The sequence below is a fragment of the Protopterus annectens genome, chromosome 13.part0 (assembly GCF_019279795.1).
Source record: "Protopterus annectens isolate FY-2018-M chromosome 13.part0, PAN1.0, whole genome shotgun sequence".
Classification (NCBI taxonomy): Eukaryota; Metazoa; Chordata; order Ceratodontiformes; family Protopteridae; genus Protopterus; species Protopterus annectens.
The window spans coordinates 1,171,713,165-1,171,727,746 of record NC_056747.1 but is presented as its reverse complement, the minus strand read 5'-3'; the positions used below and the strand labels follow the sequence as shown (position 1 = coordinate 1,171,727,746).

Genomic DNA, 14,582 nt, shown 5'->3' with positions numbered 1-14,582 from the left:
CTCCTCTGACTACATTTAGCTCGGAGGCGGAGACCATGGATCCGCAGGTAGTAGAAACGTCGGCTCCAATCATCTCTCCTTCGGTTCCGACGTCTGCTCCGATTACTTCAATTGTACCTTCTATCGAGGGATCTGGGCGCCGAGGCTCTCTTGTTGGCTCCGAGGGGGGGAGTGGCATTGGACCCTTGCCTGACCCCGTTCTTCCCCTTGGAGCTTCGACGCAGGTGAGCTCGGCTCCAACATCGGCCTCAGAGCCGTCACCCTCGACGCGGAGAAAGACTCCTGTTTCTTTGGAGCCAGAGCTTTCTCTGCCTAGAGGTCGGGATGCCTTCGAGGTCATGCGGAGTGTACTGTCCCCCGAGACAGCTCTACTGCCAGTTCCATCGGCTCCTCCCCCCGTGGTGTCTGTTCCAACCTCTACTCCTCCTCTAGACCCCAAGCATAGGGAACCTATGCCCCAGGACACCCCACCTCTTCCGAAGCCTCTCCTGATCCCCGACCTTGCACCTCCTGGGATTCTCCTCCTTTCGATCCACTCATGTCTGTAGTGGCTCGAAAGGCTTGGTCAGTTACAGATTCTGTGGAACCTACTCCGAGGAGACCAAACAAATTTATTACAGCCCCCCAGGACAAACAATTCCTCTCCAAAGGTGTGCCCATTGATGCCATAGTGGTAGCATCAGCCACCAAGAAAGAGTTAGCAGAAACATCTTCATCTGTTCATCCTCCGAACAAAGAGTCTCGGACGATGGACAGATATGGAAAGCGAATGTTTGCTTCAGCGACCTTTTCACTGAGGTCCCTGAATTATCTATGCCATTTTACATGTCTTCAAAGGGATCTGCTGAAAGAGCTTGGAGATGCCCTTCAAGATCCTACAGCTGAGGGAGCACCAGCCAAAGTAGCTTCTCAGCTTGCGACTCTTAATTCCATAGTTAACTCCTCCATGAGGCTGATTTTCCTATGCAGCCGATGGAGCGAGCAGAGCCACAGGGACAAGTGTGGCTCTCAGGCGACATGCTTGGATGCGGCTGTGTCAGTTTGCAGAACCCTTTCGAGCGTCCTTCACCAATACTCCGTTTGATGGCTCCTTTCTCTTTGGGCCTCAGGTGAAAGACACATTGACCAGGTGTGAGCAGGAAGGCAAGACTCTCTCTGCCGTGGGAGTCCGTTTTTCCACTTCTTCCAGATCTTATCCCAAGGGTCAGAAGAGAGGAAAGATGTGGTTCATGAAAATCCCAGGGACTCCTGCCTGACACACATGGTGTTTTTTCCCCTAGGGGCAGAGGGGGAAACAACAATAACAGACACCGCCCTCGTGGCAGAGGGGGACCGCAAAACCAGGGTGACAGAGAAACTTTCTCTGCCAAACCCTTCCACATCCCTGAAGGGTTGCCCGACTGCTCACCTCTGGAGTTAGTCGAGGGAAGACTTTTGCTGTACCAAAAAGTCTGGCAAAATATAACAAGAGACAGATGGGTACTATCCATCTTATCCGGAGGTTACAAAATTCCCTTCCATTAATCCCCCATAGAATCAAAAAGGCCCATCCCAGATGTCCCACCCAATCTAAGGGATCAAGCAGTCACAGAAGTTTCAAGACTGCTAGAAAAAAGAGCCATTCAAGAAGTCCCCGCAGACCAACTAGGATCCAGAACTTACTCAAGATTCTTTTTAGTACCAAAAAAGACAGGGGACTGGAGACCAATACTGGATCTCAGCAGATTGAACAAGTCTGTACAAAAAGAAAAGTTCCGGATGGTGACACTGCAGTCCGTTTTCCCTTTTCTGGGTCAGGACAGTTGGATGTGCTCGATAGATCTTCAGGACGTGTACTACCATATCAAGATGGACAGACGCTCCAGGAAATTTCTTCGCTTCCGAGTAGGGGCCAGTCATTACCAGTTCAGAGCTCTGCCCTTTGGTCTCACCTCAGCCCCCAGGGTGTTCACCAAGTGTATGGCAGTAGTCACGGCTCACCTGAGGCGTCAAGGATTCCAGGTGTTTCCCTATCTAGACGACTGGCTCCTGACTGCTACCACCAGGCATCAACTCTTAGAGGCAGGGGATTATACAATCACATCATGCACTCAGCTAGGCATTACAGTAAATTTCGAAAAATCTGCCTTGTTGCCCTGTCAGTCTGTCACATACATAGGAGCAGAATGAAACACAAAAGAAATGTTTGCAAGATTACCACAGGAAAGAGTTTCCACTATTCGTCAACAAGTGTTAATTCTAATGCAGAGCAAAAGGGTTAACGTCAGACATGTCCTCCAAGCTCTAGGCTCCATCTTCTTGTCCCATTAGCGCGTTTCCACATGAGAATCCTTCAGTGGCTTCTTTTCACGCAGTGGTTTTTCCAGGAACTACCCATGTCTCACATGATCCTGATCACAGAAACATGCAAAAGGCACGTTTCTTGGTGGATGGTCTCCCCACTAGTAATTCAGGGCAGACCTTTCATACAACCCCCTCCGGTAGCCACAGTGACCACGGACGCCACCCTGATAGGGTGGGGGGGGGCATTATCTAGGCAGGACAGTCCAAGGCACTTGGCAACCTCACGGGTACCATCTGCATATCAATGCCCTAGAAATGAGAGCGGTTCTCCTAGCGTTGCAAGCCCTTCAAGACTCTCTTCCTTCCGGGACCATTGCAATCCAAACAGACAACATGTCAGTGGTGTGGTACATCAACAAACAGGGCGGGACCAGGTCTTACCCCTTGTGTCGAGAAGCACTCAGACTGTGGCAATGGGCGATTTCCTCCCAACGTTTTCTGATGGCAACGCACATCCCTGGGAAATCCAACGTTATAGCGGACAGGCTCAGCAGAGCTATCCTCATGCCTCACGAGTGGTCTCTGAATCAGGAAGTTGCGGATCTTATCTTCCGCAAATGGGGACAGCCTTGCTGCAACCTATTTGCCACTCCTCTCAACAACAAATGCAGTAGCTGCTTCTCCCTGCTTCCACTTCCAAGTCATATACCCAGAGATGCTCTAGTCCATGATTGGCCTCAGGGACTCCTTTACGCTTTTCCCCTAATTCCAAGACTCATACAGAAAGCAAAATTGTTGGGTTGCAAAGTGATCCTCATTGCCCCATATTGACCTTGACAAATATGGTTCCTGTTCCTACACCTCCACCTTCTGGATCAACTGTGGATTCTGGACCCAGTTCCAGATCTTCTGATTCACCAATCAGGCGGGTTGCACCAGTCCCTTCAAACTCTCCAGCTCACAGCTTGGTTACTCCACTTCCAACCTTAGCCAGGCTTTCCAATATCTCCCCAGCAGTCCGTGATGATAATGTTTCCTCACATAAGTCTACTACGAGGAAAACATATGCTAGTAAATGGAAATGGTTTTCTTACTGGGCACAATCTAGAAATTTGAATCCTTTCTCAGCTCTAGTCCATGAAATTCTTGAATTTCTAGCACAGCTTTTTCAGTCTGATGCGGCTTCTGCTACCATTAGAGTACAACTAGCTGCCATTTCTAATTTTCATATCGGTATGTTTAATTCTAGCATAATGTCTCATAAGCTCTGCAAGGCCTTTATGAAAGGAACATCTCGTCTTAGACCCCCAGTTAGAGATCTTCCCCCTCCTACTGATCTCAGTTTAGTTTTAGCCTCCTTAATTTTGTCTCCCTTTGAACCGGCAGCGTCATGCTCTTTAAAATTTCTTTCTTGGAAGACACTTTTTTTTTTTGGTTGCTATCACCTCAGCTAGACATGTGTCAGAACTTCAAGCATTATGTGTTCATCCTCCTTACCTGGTGTTTCACAAGGACAGAGTTTCTCTGAGGACCACTCCATCCTTTATTCCTAAAGTCTGCTCAGAGAACAGTTTAAGTCAATCCATAGATCTCCCAGTTTTCTTTCCTAATCACAGCAACAAGGCAGAATACAAGCTCCACCAATTGGATGTAAACAGACAATTGCGTTTTTACCTCCATAGAATTAAGGAACTAAGAAAGTCAGACCAGTTATTTCTTTCTTATGCTTTCAACAAACAAGGCCTTCCAGTTTCTAAAGTGACCTTATCCAGATGGTTATCTGATACTATTGCCTTTATTTATCAGTTACGAAATAAAGAGCTACCAGCTAAACCAAAAGATCATTCCACTAGAGCATTAGCCACCTCTGTGTAGGTTGCCCATAGACTCAATCTGTGCAGCTGCCACTTGGTCAAACCCCCACACTTTTATCTCTCATTACAAGGTAGATATGGTCTCCCGGAACAGAGCTTCATTTGATTCTACTGTTCTGAAGAGTTTGTTCCAATGAGCCACCCGGGATTTTAGGTGCTAGGGACGCTGTCCCAAACTGCAAGAACGAAGGCAAGATGGACAACTTAACATAAAGAAGTTATGTACCTACCATAACGTTCCATGTTAGTTGTCTTCATCTCGCTTTCCTTCTTACGTACCTCCCTCCTTCCCCCTTCCTAGAGGATTGTGAGGAGTTCCCTTTGTTTTCACTAGCTGAGCATCTTTTATTACTTATCATGCCAGGTAATTTATAGCTCTTTCCCTGTTTAGGTGTATTGGACAACCAGCTTTTAGGGACTGGTTACTCTACTTATGTCTAGTGTGCACTATCACAAACGAGATCTGGGTAGGTGACACTGGGCATGCTGGGATAAGGGGTAGACTCAAGCCAGTAAACAGCTCTCGAGCTATAGAAGATGGCTTCGGCTCTGAACCCAAGCAGCAAGAAGGAAGACGAGATGAAGACAACTAACATGGAACGTTATGGTAGGTACATAACTTCTTTTTGCTATCTACCTGGGTGCCCAAATCCCTCACGACTGACTGAGTGCTTAGGACGTTGTTATTAATGTGATAATTTGTGGGGATGTCACTTTCCCCAAAAGGGATGATAATGCATTTTTTGGTATTCAGCTTGAGACCATGTGTCTGGCACCAGTCATTTGCCCGAGTGAGACCCTCTTGGAGGGTGTCCACATCACTAGGGGAATCGATGACAGCACCCAGCTTGCAGTCATCTGCAGACTTGGTCAGCCATAGCCCACTAGTTTTGGTCTGCATCTCAGAAAAGTATATCCCAAATAAGAGGCCCCAAGACCAAACCCTAGGGTACGCCGCTTGTTGCAGGTCTACTGCTTGAGTTGGCTTCCCCTATTTTGAATACGTGGGTTCTGAGAGTGAGCCAGTTTGCTACGCATCTGGTAACATATGGATTGAAGCCTATTTGGGAGAGTTTATCTGTCATGCCCGAGTGGGGAATAGTGTCAAAGGCTTTGGCCAGGTCAAGGTAGGCGGTGTGCACCGTCTTCTCCTCATCCATGGCTTTGGTGACTGGCTCAAAGAAGTCGACCAAATTTAGCAGACATGACTACCCCTCGACGAAGCCAAGCTGTGTGGGATCAAGTGTTTGGAGGTTGCCAATGTCCTTGTTAATGAGGTGCATGGTAATCAGTTCCATGCCTTGCAGATCAAGCTAGTTAGGCTGATGGGTCCATAATTTCCTAGATCGGTGGACACTCCACCTTTGTGTAAAGGGATGACAATGGCTGTCCTCCACTCAGCTGGGACAAAGCCAGTACTCAGGCTTTGGTTGAATAGGGTGCCTAGTGGTGCTGCAGGTTCCTGCCCGAGTTCACATAGGATGCAGCCTGGGATGTTATCGGGTCCCATGGAGGCTGCATTTTTTGCCTTTGAGAGAGCGGTGATAACCTGTTCCCTCGATATAAGGGGAAGCGGCAGGTACTTAGGGTGTCCTGATTTACTGATGGGGGGGATAGTGGGATAAAGTTTTCTCTGAGTCTGTCAGCCAGCAAGTTTGCTATATCTACGGCATTTGTATATGTGGTGTCCTTGACCACCAATCCTGAACGGATCTGGTCAGCCAGCAAGTTTGCTATGTCTACGGCATTTGTATATGTGGTGTCCTTGACCACCAGTTCTGAACAGATCTGGGTGCTTCCTTTGAGGCTGCGGATATGTATGAAGAAGGCCTTATGATTTTCTCTAGTAGATGTGGCCAATTTGGACTTGAAGTTTGCTTTGGAGGATTTCACTAGTGCTCTTATTTGCTTGTTAAGGCTAAGGAGACATTGCTACCAATTGGGTACCTGCTCCTTCTTGGTCTTGGACAGCAATTTTTTTCCTTTTGTGATAGAGTTTATTTATTGCAGATGTCCACCAGACAGGTTTACTCTTCCTTGTGGAGGATGATTTAGTCCTGCTGGGTATTCCTGATTCCATGCATCTGTATAAATGCTTGTATAGTGCTTTGGTGTAGTTTTTGATATTGGTGCCAGTTCCTACAGAGAGGGAAGGGGCTGTGAAGCTGTTTATACCATCCCTCAGGAGGCTGGAATCAGCTTTGGAGAAGTTTTTATGTCTGATCCTAGTTAGAGGGGGGTTGGGGGAGATGGTGATTTTGAAAGTGACCGCTTTGTGGTCAGATCTTACCAGGGAGGATAATACTATAGGGATGCTGCAGTGGTTACTTATGTTGGTTAATACCAAGTCCAAGATATTGTCGCCCATTTTGGGGATATTGACTAGTTGTTCCAAGGCATTTGCATTGACAAAAATCAAGGAATATCTGGGCATTTGTGTTCTGGTATGAGTAGTTCTTCCAGTCTGTGTTTGGGAAGTTAAAGTCACCCAGGATCAGGGTAAAGTGTTGAATCTTGATAGATTTGAACAGGTCCAAATAGGCGGATTGGGCATCTTGAGTCAGATTTGGGGGTCAGTAGCTAGCTATGATTTGATTAGGGGTGTGGTCAATAGTTTACATCTTGCCTCCCGAACATAATCAACTTCTTCAAATCAGTCTCCAGAGCCATGGATGAGGGTAAGGTGGTTCACACAGCCTACTTGGACCTCACCAAGGCTTTCGACACTATCCCCCACTCTGAAATCATAGATAAACTTATTAAGCTGGGCATTAATCCCTACGTCACTCAATGGGTTGCAAACTGGCTTACTGACAGACCACACACTGTAAAAGTAGCTGACTCCAAATCCAGCTCCAGACAAGTGGTGTACCGCAGGGTTCTGTCCTAGGACCACTCTTGTTTGGCATCTAGTTATCTGAAGTACAGGCCAACAGTAAGGGACTCTGGCTTACAAAGTTCGCAGATGATTGCAAGCTGGGAGCCGTTATTGAATCCCCAAATTATGTGGATATACTACAAAAGGGCCTTACCGAAACATATGCCTGGTGCCAGAGCCATGGGCTCAAGCTAAATACTAAAACATGCATAGTTGTCCCCTTTGGGAAAAAACACATACCTGTGAACTACCGCATAGGTGGCAGTACACTAAACACCTAAAGTATGATGAGGCCTAGGGACACAGGTGGACAGTGGTGTCACCTTTGATAACCACATAGCCACAACAGTTAGAAAATCCTTCTGTGTGGCACACCTCATCAGTAAGGGCTTTTCATCCAGAAAAAAGGAGGTCATTGTCCCTCTGTACTCATCCCTCACTAGATCCATTATAGAAAACAATGCCCCATTTGGTATGTACCTCACAAGACATCTGCAACAACTAGAAAGGCTGCAGAAATACCTCACAAAAAGAATCACAGGTCTAAAGCAGATGCCTTATGCTGACCGTCTAAAGAAACTCCAGCTATACTCTGTCCTCTGTCGCATATCGCCTACTCTGAGGCGATCTCTGCCTAACGTATAAGGCCATGTCAAACCCAGAGTTGTTGGACATGCTTCACACAAAGAAATTCCAATCCCTCAGAGCCACAGACTCCAGGGATCTTAACCTTGTGATCACTATGAATAGAACATGCTGGAGGGATAGGTTCCTGACCCAGAGACTCCCCATACTCTGGAATAGGCTGCCCATACATGTCAGGCAGCGCGCCTCAATAGCCGTCTTCAAGAGGAACCTTGACGATTGGATGGGAAATAGGAAATTCACCCCGGGGATCACATCAGTAGCCTTGCTAGACAGGGGTCCTGGAAAGTAAATATTTGTGGAAAGCAATAGCCAGGGAATCGTTATGGCTAGGCTTGTGTAGGCCCTAGGGCCGATAGCCTAATAACTACCTATGAACCTATGGAGTGTCTCCTGTGCGTCATACTGTTTGACCAGCCTGGAGGTGTGTATGTCTTTAATGTGTATTGAAACTTCACCTCCTTTCCTTTACTGCCTACAGTTTGGGGTCTGAATGTATGATAGGATGAGTAACCAGGTAAGGCTGGGTTACTGTCCGCAGCTTTGAACCAGGTTTCTGTGACTGCACAGATGTCAACATTGTGATGCCCGTGCCCTGGCCCAGCAATCAAGGAGCCTCAGTCCAAACCACCAACACCAGAGAGGGCGTCTCATATATGAGGAAAGGATAACAAAGACACACAGTAAAGTGCAATTTTCCTTAAGAGGACACAGAGATCACAGTCAGTCCGGGGCTGGTCGCTCTCTTGCTCCCCAGGTCCCCAGTAAGACTCCCCACTGGCACAGCTATATGGTCCAGATCTCAGCCTAGCTGGGAAAGCTAAAATCTCCAGCACCCTCTCTGTCCAACCAGTGCTTTGTGTCCCTGCCCAAGTAGCTGACACACACACACTTTGAGATAAGAGTTTATACAACCACATAGACACTCCTGGGGAAGGCTGGCACAGGTTCTCCAGCTGTGCCCCTTTCACCCAGACTATATGGTAGCAATTACCGTCACCACCCAGCTAATACTTAGCTACTCAAAGGCCCTTAAAAGGGTGTCCAATTATTACTGTGCAATATTATTATCCAATTGGTAGTATAGCCCATGGCTAAATCTATTAGAGTGGCTTTGTACAGTTTTACCAAAGGCATGCAAGTACTCTTAAGAGCTTAAATTATCTCTACACAAAACCAGCCACAGTTAAAAGGTTTTAAAATATTTCATAATAAATAATTAAAACCACAAGACAATACATGCTGCTGCACAGTCAGTGCTAGTCAAGAGTTCAGAGATCATACTGAAATACTTAAAATAATTCAGTAGTACAGTTCTGACGTAACAGAAAACATGTAGTCTAATCTTTTCTAATTCCTAGCTACGTCTAAAGAAAACACAAGTCTAAGATAACTTACATAAGACAGCAGGCAGTGCTGTGAGTTGGATGTTCAGACAAAAATGCCTAATGCCTTCTGGTTCTCTCTGTTTAAATTGAAACTGCAGTTCTGATAAAACATTACATCATTTCACACTTTCCTAGTGTTCCCAGGCTGACAGAAACTGCATTTACATTCATTTACACTTAGAGCAATAAAGGACATTCCACATGTAAATTCTGGTCAGTAACTTTAGCCTTAAAACAATAGGCAGGAAGCCTTCATCTAGCCGGACTGGAGCAGACTTTAGATCAAAAGGTCACAACATGCTTTTACTGGGTCAGTAGAGAGCGCTCTTGCCACATTTTTGTAACAGCATTTTTTTCATTTAAGATAACAAGCCTGTGATTTACATTCATATTTACAAATGACAGACTTATGTATAAAATCCTATCTGGCTAGGCTGGCAGTCTTCACCCTTCTCTACCAGTCTTCACATTTCTCCCCCCTGGAGAACTCAAGCTAGTTTTTCAAGTGACCCTTGAGAAACGTCGCATGAGAGGGTTAGGTCTATCTGAGTATACGTACCCCATTCCCTGTCTTGCGAGCCCATCTGCATTGGCATTGCTACGCCCACTGCGGTGCTGCACTGACATGCTTGCAACCCCAGGCTCCATCTTAGCAACTTGGCATTTTGCTGACTGGCTCTGTTTAACCATGTTAGAGGGTTGTGATCTGTCATAACAGTGAATTTCCTTCCATACAGATAAGGCTGAAGTTTCTGCAGTGCCCACACTATGGCTAGACATTCCTTTTCTACAGCTGCATAGCATTCCTCCCTGGGTTGGAGCCTACAACTGAGATAAACCAGTGGGTGCTCTTCTCCTTCTGAAGATATCTGGCTAAGTACAGCCCCCACCCCATGGTTAGAAGCATCCACCTGCACAACAAATTCTTTGCTGTAATCTGGACTGGCTAACACAGGGGGTCCTCCCATAGCTTCTTTAAGCTTCTGGAATGCCTGCTCACATGCTGGGGTCCACACTACCTTATCTGGCCTGTTCTTCCTTGTCAGGTCTGTGAAGGGGGCAGCTATGGTACTATAACTGGGGATGAACTTTCTGTAGTACCCTGCTGTCCCCTAAAATGCCCTCACCAGCTTTTTAGTAACAGGTGCAGGCCATGCCTGAATGGCTTCCACTTTGGCAGATTCTGGCCTTATCTTACCACTCCCCACTCTATGTCCTAGGTAGGAGACCTCCACCATACCCACCTGACATTTGCTAGGCTTAATGGTCAACCCTGCCCTCTGTAGTCTGCCCAGCACCTCCCTGACATGCTGAAGGTGCTCTGGCCAGGAATGGCTGCAGATTACAATATTGTCTAGGTAAGCAAGGGCAAACCCTCCTGCTCCTGCTAGAATATGATCCACCAGCCTCTGGAAAGTCGCTGGGGAATTCTTCATCCCAAAGGGCATCTTTGTGAACTCATACAAGCCAAAAGGAGTCACAAAGGCTGACTTCTCTCTAGCACTGGGAGTCAAGGGCACCTGCCAGTAACCCTTGGTAAGATCAATGGTTGTAAGGTACTTAGCTCCACCCAGCTGCTCTAGGGCCTCATCTGTCCTAGGCATGGGGTAAGCGTCCGACTCTGTGTGACTAGTTAATTTCCTGTAGTCCACACAGAACCTGGTGCTGCCATCCTACTTTGGCACCAGCACCACTGGGGAGGCCCAGGGACTGTTGGACTCTTGAATCACCCCTAGTTCCAACATCTCCTGTACCTCCTCCCTCAGGGTCTGTCTGACTCTGTCAGGCACCCTATAAGGGGCCTGTCTAATAGGCCTTTGGGGTCCTGTATCCACCTGGTGCTGCAGTAGGTGGGTGCACCCTGGTTTCCCAGTGAACATGTCCCCAATTTGCTGCAACACTGCTCGAATTTCTCAAACCTGGGTAGGAGATAGCTGCTGGGACACTTCTAGGGTCCAGTTACTCCCTTCCCCATTACCTCCATGACTCTGACGAAGAGTCAGCATCTCCTTCTCATGCTGCCTCTGCCTCTCTTCTTCCTCAGCTTGCAGACGTAACAGTTTCTCATTCTCCTCAGCCTGCAAACGTCACAGTCTCTCATTTGCTTCTAATTCCACATGCCTGGCCTCCAACTCAAGTCTCTTTAACTCCAGCTGGATTTTTAAGTCCACTGCAGAAAGGCTGAACTGTCCATTCTGCGAGGGAATTATATCTCCACTGCCAGTCTGATCGTCCTCCTGGTTGCTGTTTTCTGATGCAGCTGTAACCAAGGTTGCAATCAGGTCTGCCTTAGTCAGGTTTCCATGCACCGGTCCCCTAGCCTGGCACATCTCTGCCAGATGGCTCCTTGTCAGCTTTCCATACTCCTCTGCTGACATGCTGCCTGCTCACCCTGACTAACTAAGCTAACAAAAGAAATAAAACAATTGTGATCTGAACTCTTGAGTATTCACTGCATGGCTGTTTTAGAGTATAAAACACCTTCAAAGCTCACTGTACACAAGCTACAGGATTCACTGTACCCACACCACTACACGCCAATTAGTATTTGCCAACTAATTAGTATGTGATGTGGATATCCCACCGCTGCCAAACAATTAATATGTGAGGATATCCCAACCACTACCACCAATTAATATGTGATGCCCGTGCCCTGGCCCAGCAATCAAGGAGCCTCAATCCTTACCACCAACACCAGAGATGGCGTCTCATATATGAGGAAAGGATAACAAATACACTCAGTAAAGTCCAATTTCCCTTAAGAGCACACAGAGATCACAGTCAACCCGGGGCTGGTCGCTCCCTTGCTCCCCAGGTTCACAATAAGACTGCCCACTGGCACAGCTATAGGGTCCAGATCTCAGCCTAGCTGGGCAAGCTAAAATCTTCAGCACCCTCTGTGTCCAACCAGTGCTTTGTGTTCCAGCACAAGTAGCTGACACACACACACACACACACTTTGAGATAAGAGTTTATACAACCACACAGACACTCCTTGGGAAGGCTGGCGCAGGTTTTCCAGCTGTGCCCCTTTTAACCAGACTGTATGACAGTAATTACTGCCACCACCCAGCTAATACTTATCAGCTACTCAAAGGCCCTTAAAAGGGTGTTCAGTTATTACTGTGCAATATTATTATCCAATTGGTAGTATAGCCCACGGCTAAAGCTATTAGAGTGGCTTTGTACAGTTTTACCAAAGGCATGCAAGTACTCTTAAGAGTTTAAATTATCTCTACACAAAACCAGCCACAGCTAAAAGGTTTTAAAATATTTCATAATAAATAATTAAAACCACAAGACAATACTTTATACTACACAGTCAGTGCTAGTCAAGAGTTCAGAGATCATACATAAATACTTAAAATAATTCAGCAGTACAGTTCTGACATAACAGAAAAACACCTAGTGTAATATTTTCTAATTCCTAGCTACTTCTAAAAGAAAACACAAGTCTAAGATAACTTACATAAAACAGGCAGTGCTGTGAGTTGGATGTTCAGACAAAAATGCTTAATGCTTTCTGGTTCTCTCTGTTTAAATTGAAACTGCAGTTCTGATAAAACATTACATCATTTCACACTTTTCTGGTGTTCCCAGGCTGACAAAAACTGGATTTACATTCTTTTACACTCAGAGCAATAAAGGACATTCCACATGTAAATTCTGGTCATTAACTTTAGCCTTAAAACAGTAGGCAGGAAGCCTTCATTTAGCCGGACTGGAGCCGACTTTAGATCAATGGGTCACAACATGCTTTTACTGGGTCAGTAGAGAGCACTGTTGTCACATTTTTGTAACATTTTTTTCATTTAAGACAACAAGCGTGTGATTCACATTCATATTTACAAGTGACAGATTTATGTATAAAATCCTATCTGACTAGGTTGGCAGCCTTCACCCTTCTCTACCAGTCTTCACAAGCATTTTCCAGGATTATGAATGCTTGCAATGAGTGCAGTTTCATGTTTAGACTCCTAGCATTTAGCAGCATGACGTTTAATTTGTGTTTTGTTGAATTTTTATGTTGGTAGTTTTAACCTCATCACTTTTCCTAAAAAAGGCACTATAGGGGAGGCAAGAGCCTTTGCCAGAAGCCTGAAGCCCAGGTGAGACAGATGCAGGCCATCTCTGGCAAGGCATTGTGGTCTGTCAGTGATATCTACCCAGGCTGTTAGGTACTGGATCCCCCTGGAATGATGCCAGAAACTAAGCCAATTGTTAAAGTGAATTATTTTCTGTTTGTATTGAGGCATCATTCTGGGTGACGGCAGAATGCTGCTTAAGGCTAGGGACATACCTGCTTGGGACACATAATCAGCGAGCTCAATCATGTCTCTCTTCATATAGTCCAGAGAGGTATGTATCAAGTCATTCACACCAACATGGACTATGACAGAGTCATAACAGTACCTGTTGTTGAGAGACTTGAGTGCATGTGTGATGTGGTGGAGTCTGGCACCTGACAGACAACTAACCGTGACGTTCTCCTTATCCAGCGTGGTGAGGGGCACATCTATGTGTCTTACAATGGAATCTCCTATAACTAATATGTTGGGTTTATGGTGAAGCCTTAGTGGTTGTGAGGCACATGTGTGTGAACAATGCATGGTATGTGGTGTGGAGGGCTGTGGAGATCATGTGTGGTTTTGCCTCGGAGGTCTCCTTTGTTTGGGTGTGTTTATGTGGAGGACCTCTGCATATGTAGGTGTGTGTTGTGTAGGTGTGAGTGGCATTTGAGGTGTAGTGATTGTGTTGACAGCCTTTTCAGTGCCAGGTGTACTGGCTTGAGGGGGAGAGAGCTTGGACTCTACATTCCTAATGTAATTGCATCTCTCACAAATTATGTTCCTTGGTGGTAGTAGTAGATGGTTGTCCGTGTACATGAGGCAGTTGCTACATTGTCTCAGGATGCCCATATCAACCAGACTGGCAGGAGAAACTGTAGGAAATTGTCCAGCCATATTTGTCAGAATCTGAGGGAGAAAGGCCAGGGAGAGCTAAGGGGTGGGCCTAAAGCCCAAGTGCTTAAACCAAAACTAAGAGCTTAGAATAACACTTAAGAATAACACAACAATTTAGACAGGCTATAAACAAGCAGTAATAAATGCAACAAAAAAGATGCAGCTGAACACTGTAGAGAACAGGCAGCAAGTAGCAGGAAAAAGCAAAGCAAGATGAAGTAACAGAGTAGTAAGAAGAAACACAAATTAGAAAAATATAAGCAGCTGAATAAAGTGTCTTTTTTTTTTGCCTTGCTTGACTTGGCTGCCACTAGATGAGTAATCCCAGTCCTGCTATTGTAAAAGCACAGTAAAAGAGTGTCCAGAGTGAAATGCTACCACAAACAAACTTAAACTTACGGAAAGGCAATAAGTAATTCAAGATAACTGCAGTGTACTTTAAACAGCTTATACAAGTGTGATTGTTAAATAAAAGTACTTTGCTTTGTAGAAATGAGCCAAGAATAATTCAATTGTGCAGAATTTTAAAGGCATTAAAAGCAAGATAAGC

The 14,582-nt window shown here is 45.9% G+C and overlaps 1 protein-coding gene across 1 annotated transcript in view; it reads left to right on the top strand.

Moving 5' to 3' along the window:
- RAB34 (RAB34, member RAS oncogene family) overlaps nucleotides 1-14,582 on the top strand; it is a gene marked incomplete in the record, with an annotated part of 431,068 nt that overhangs the window by 68,778 nt on the left and 347,708 nt on the right.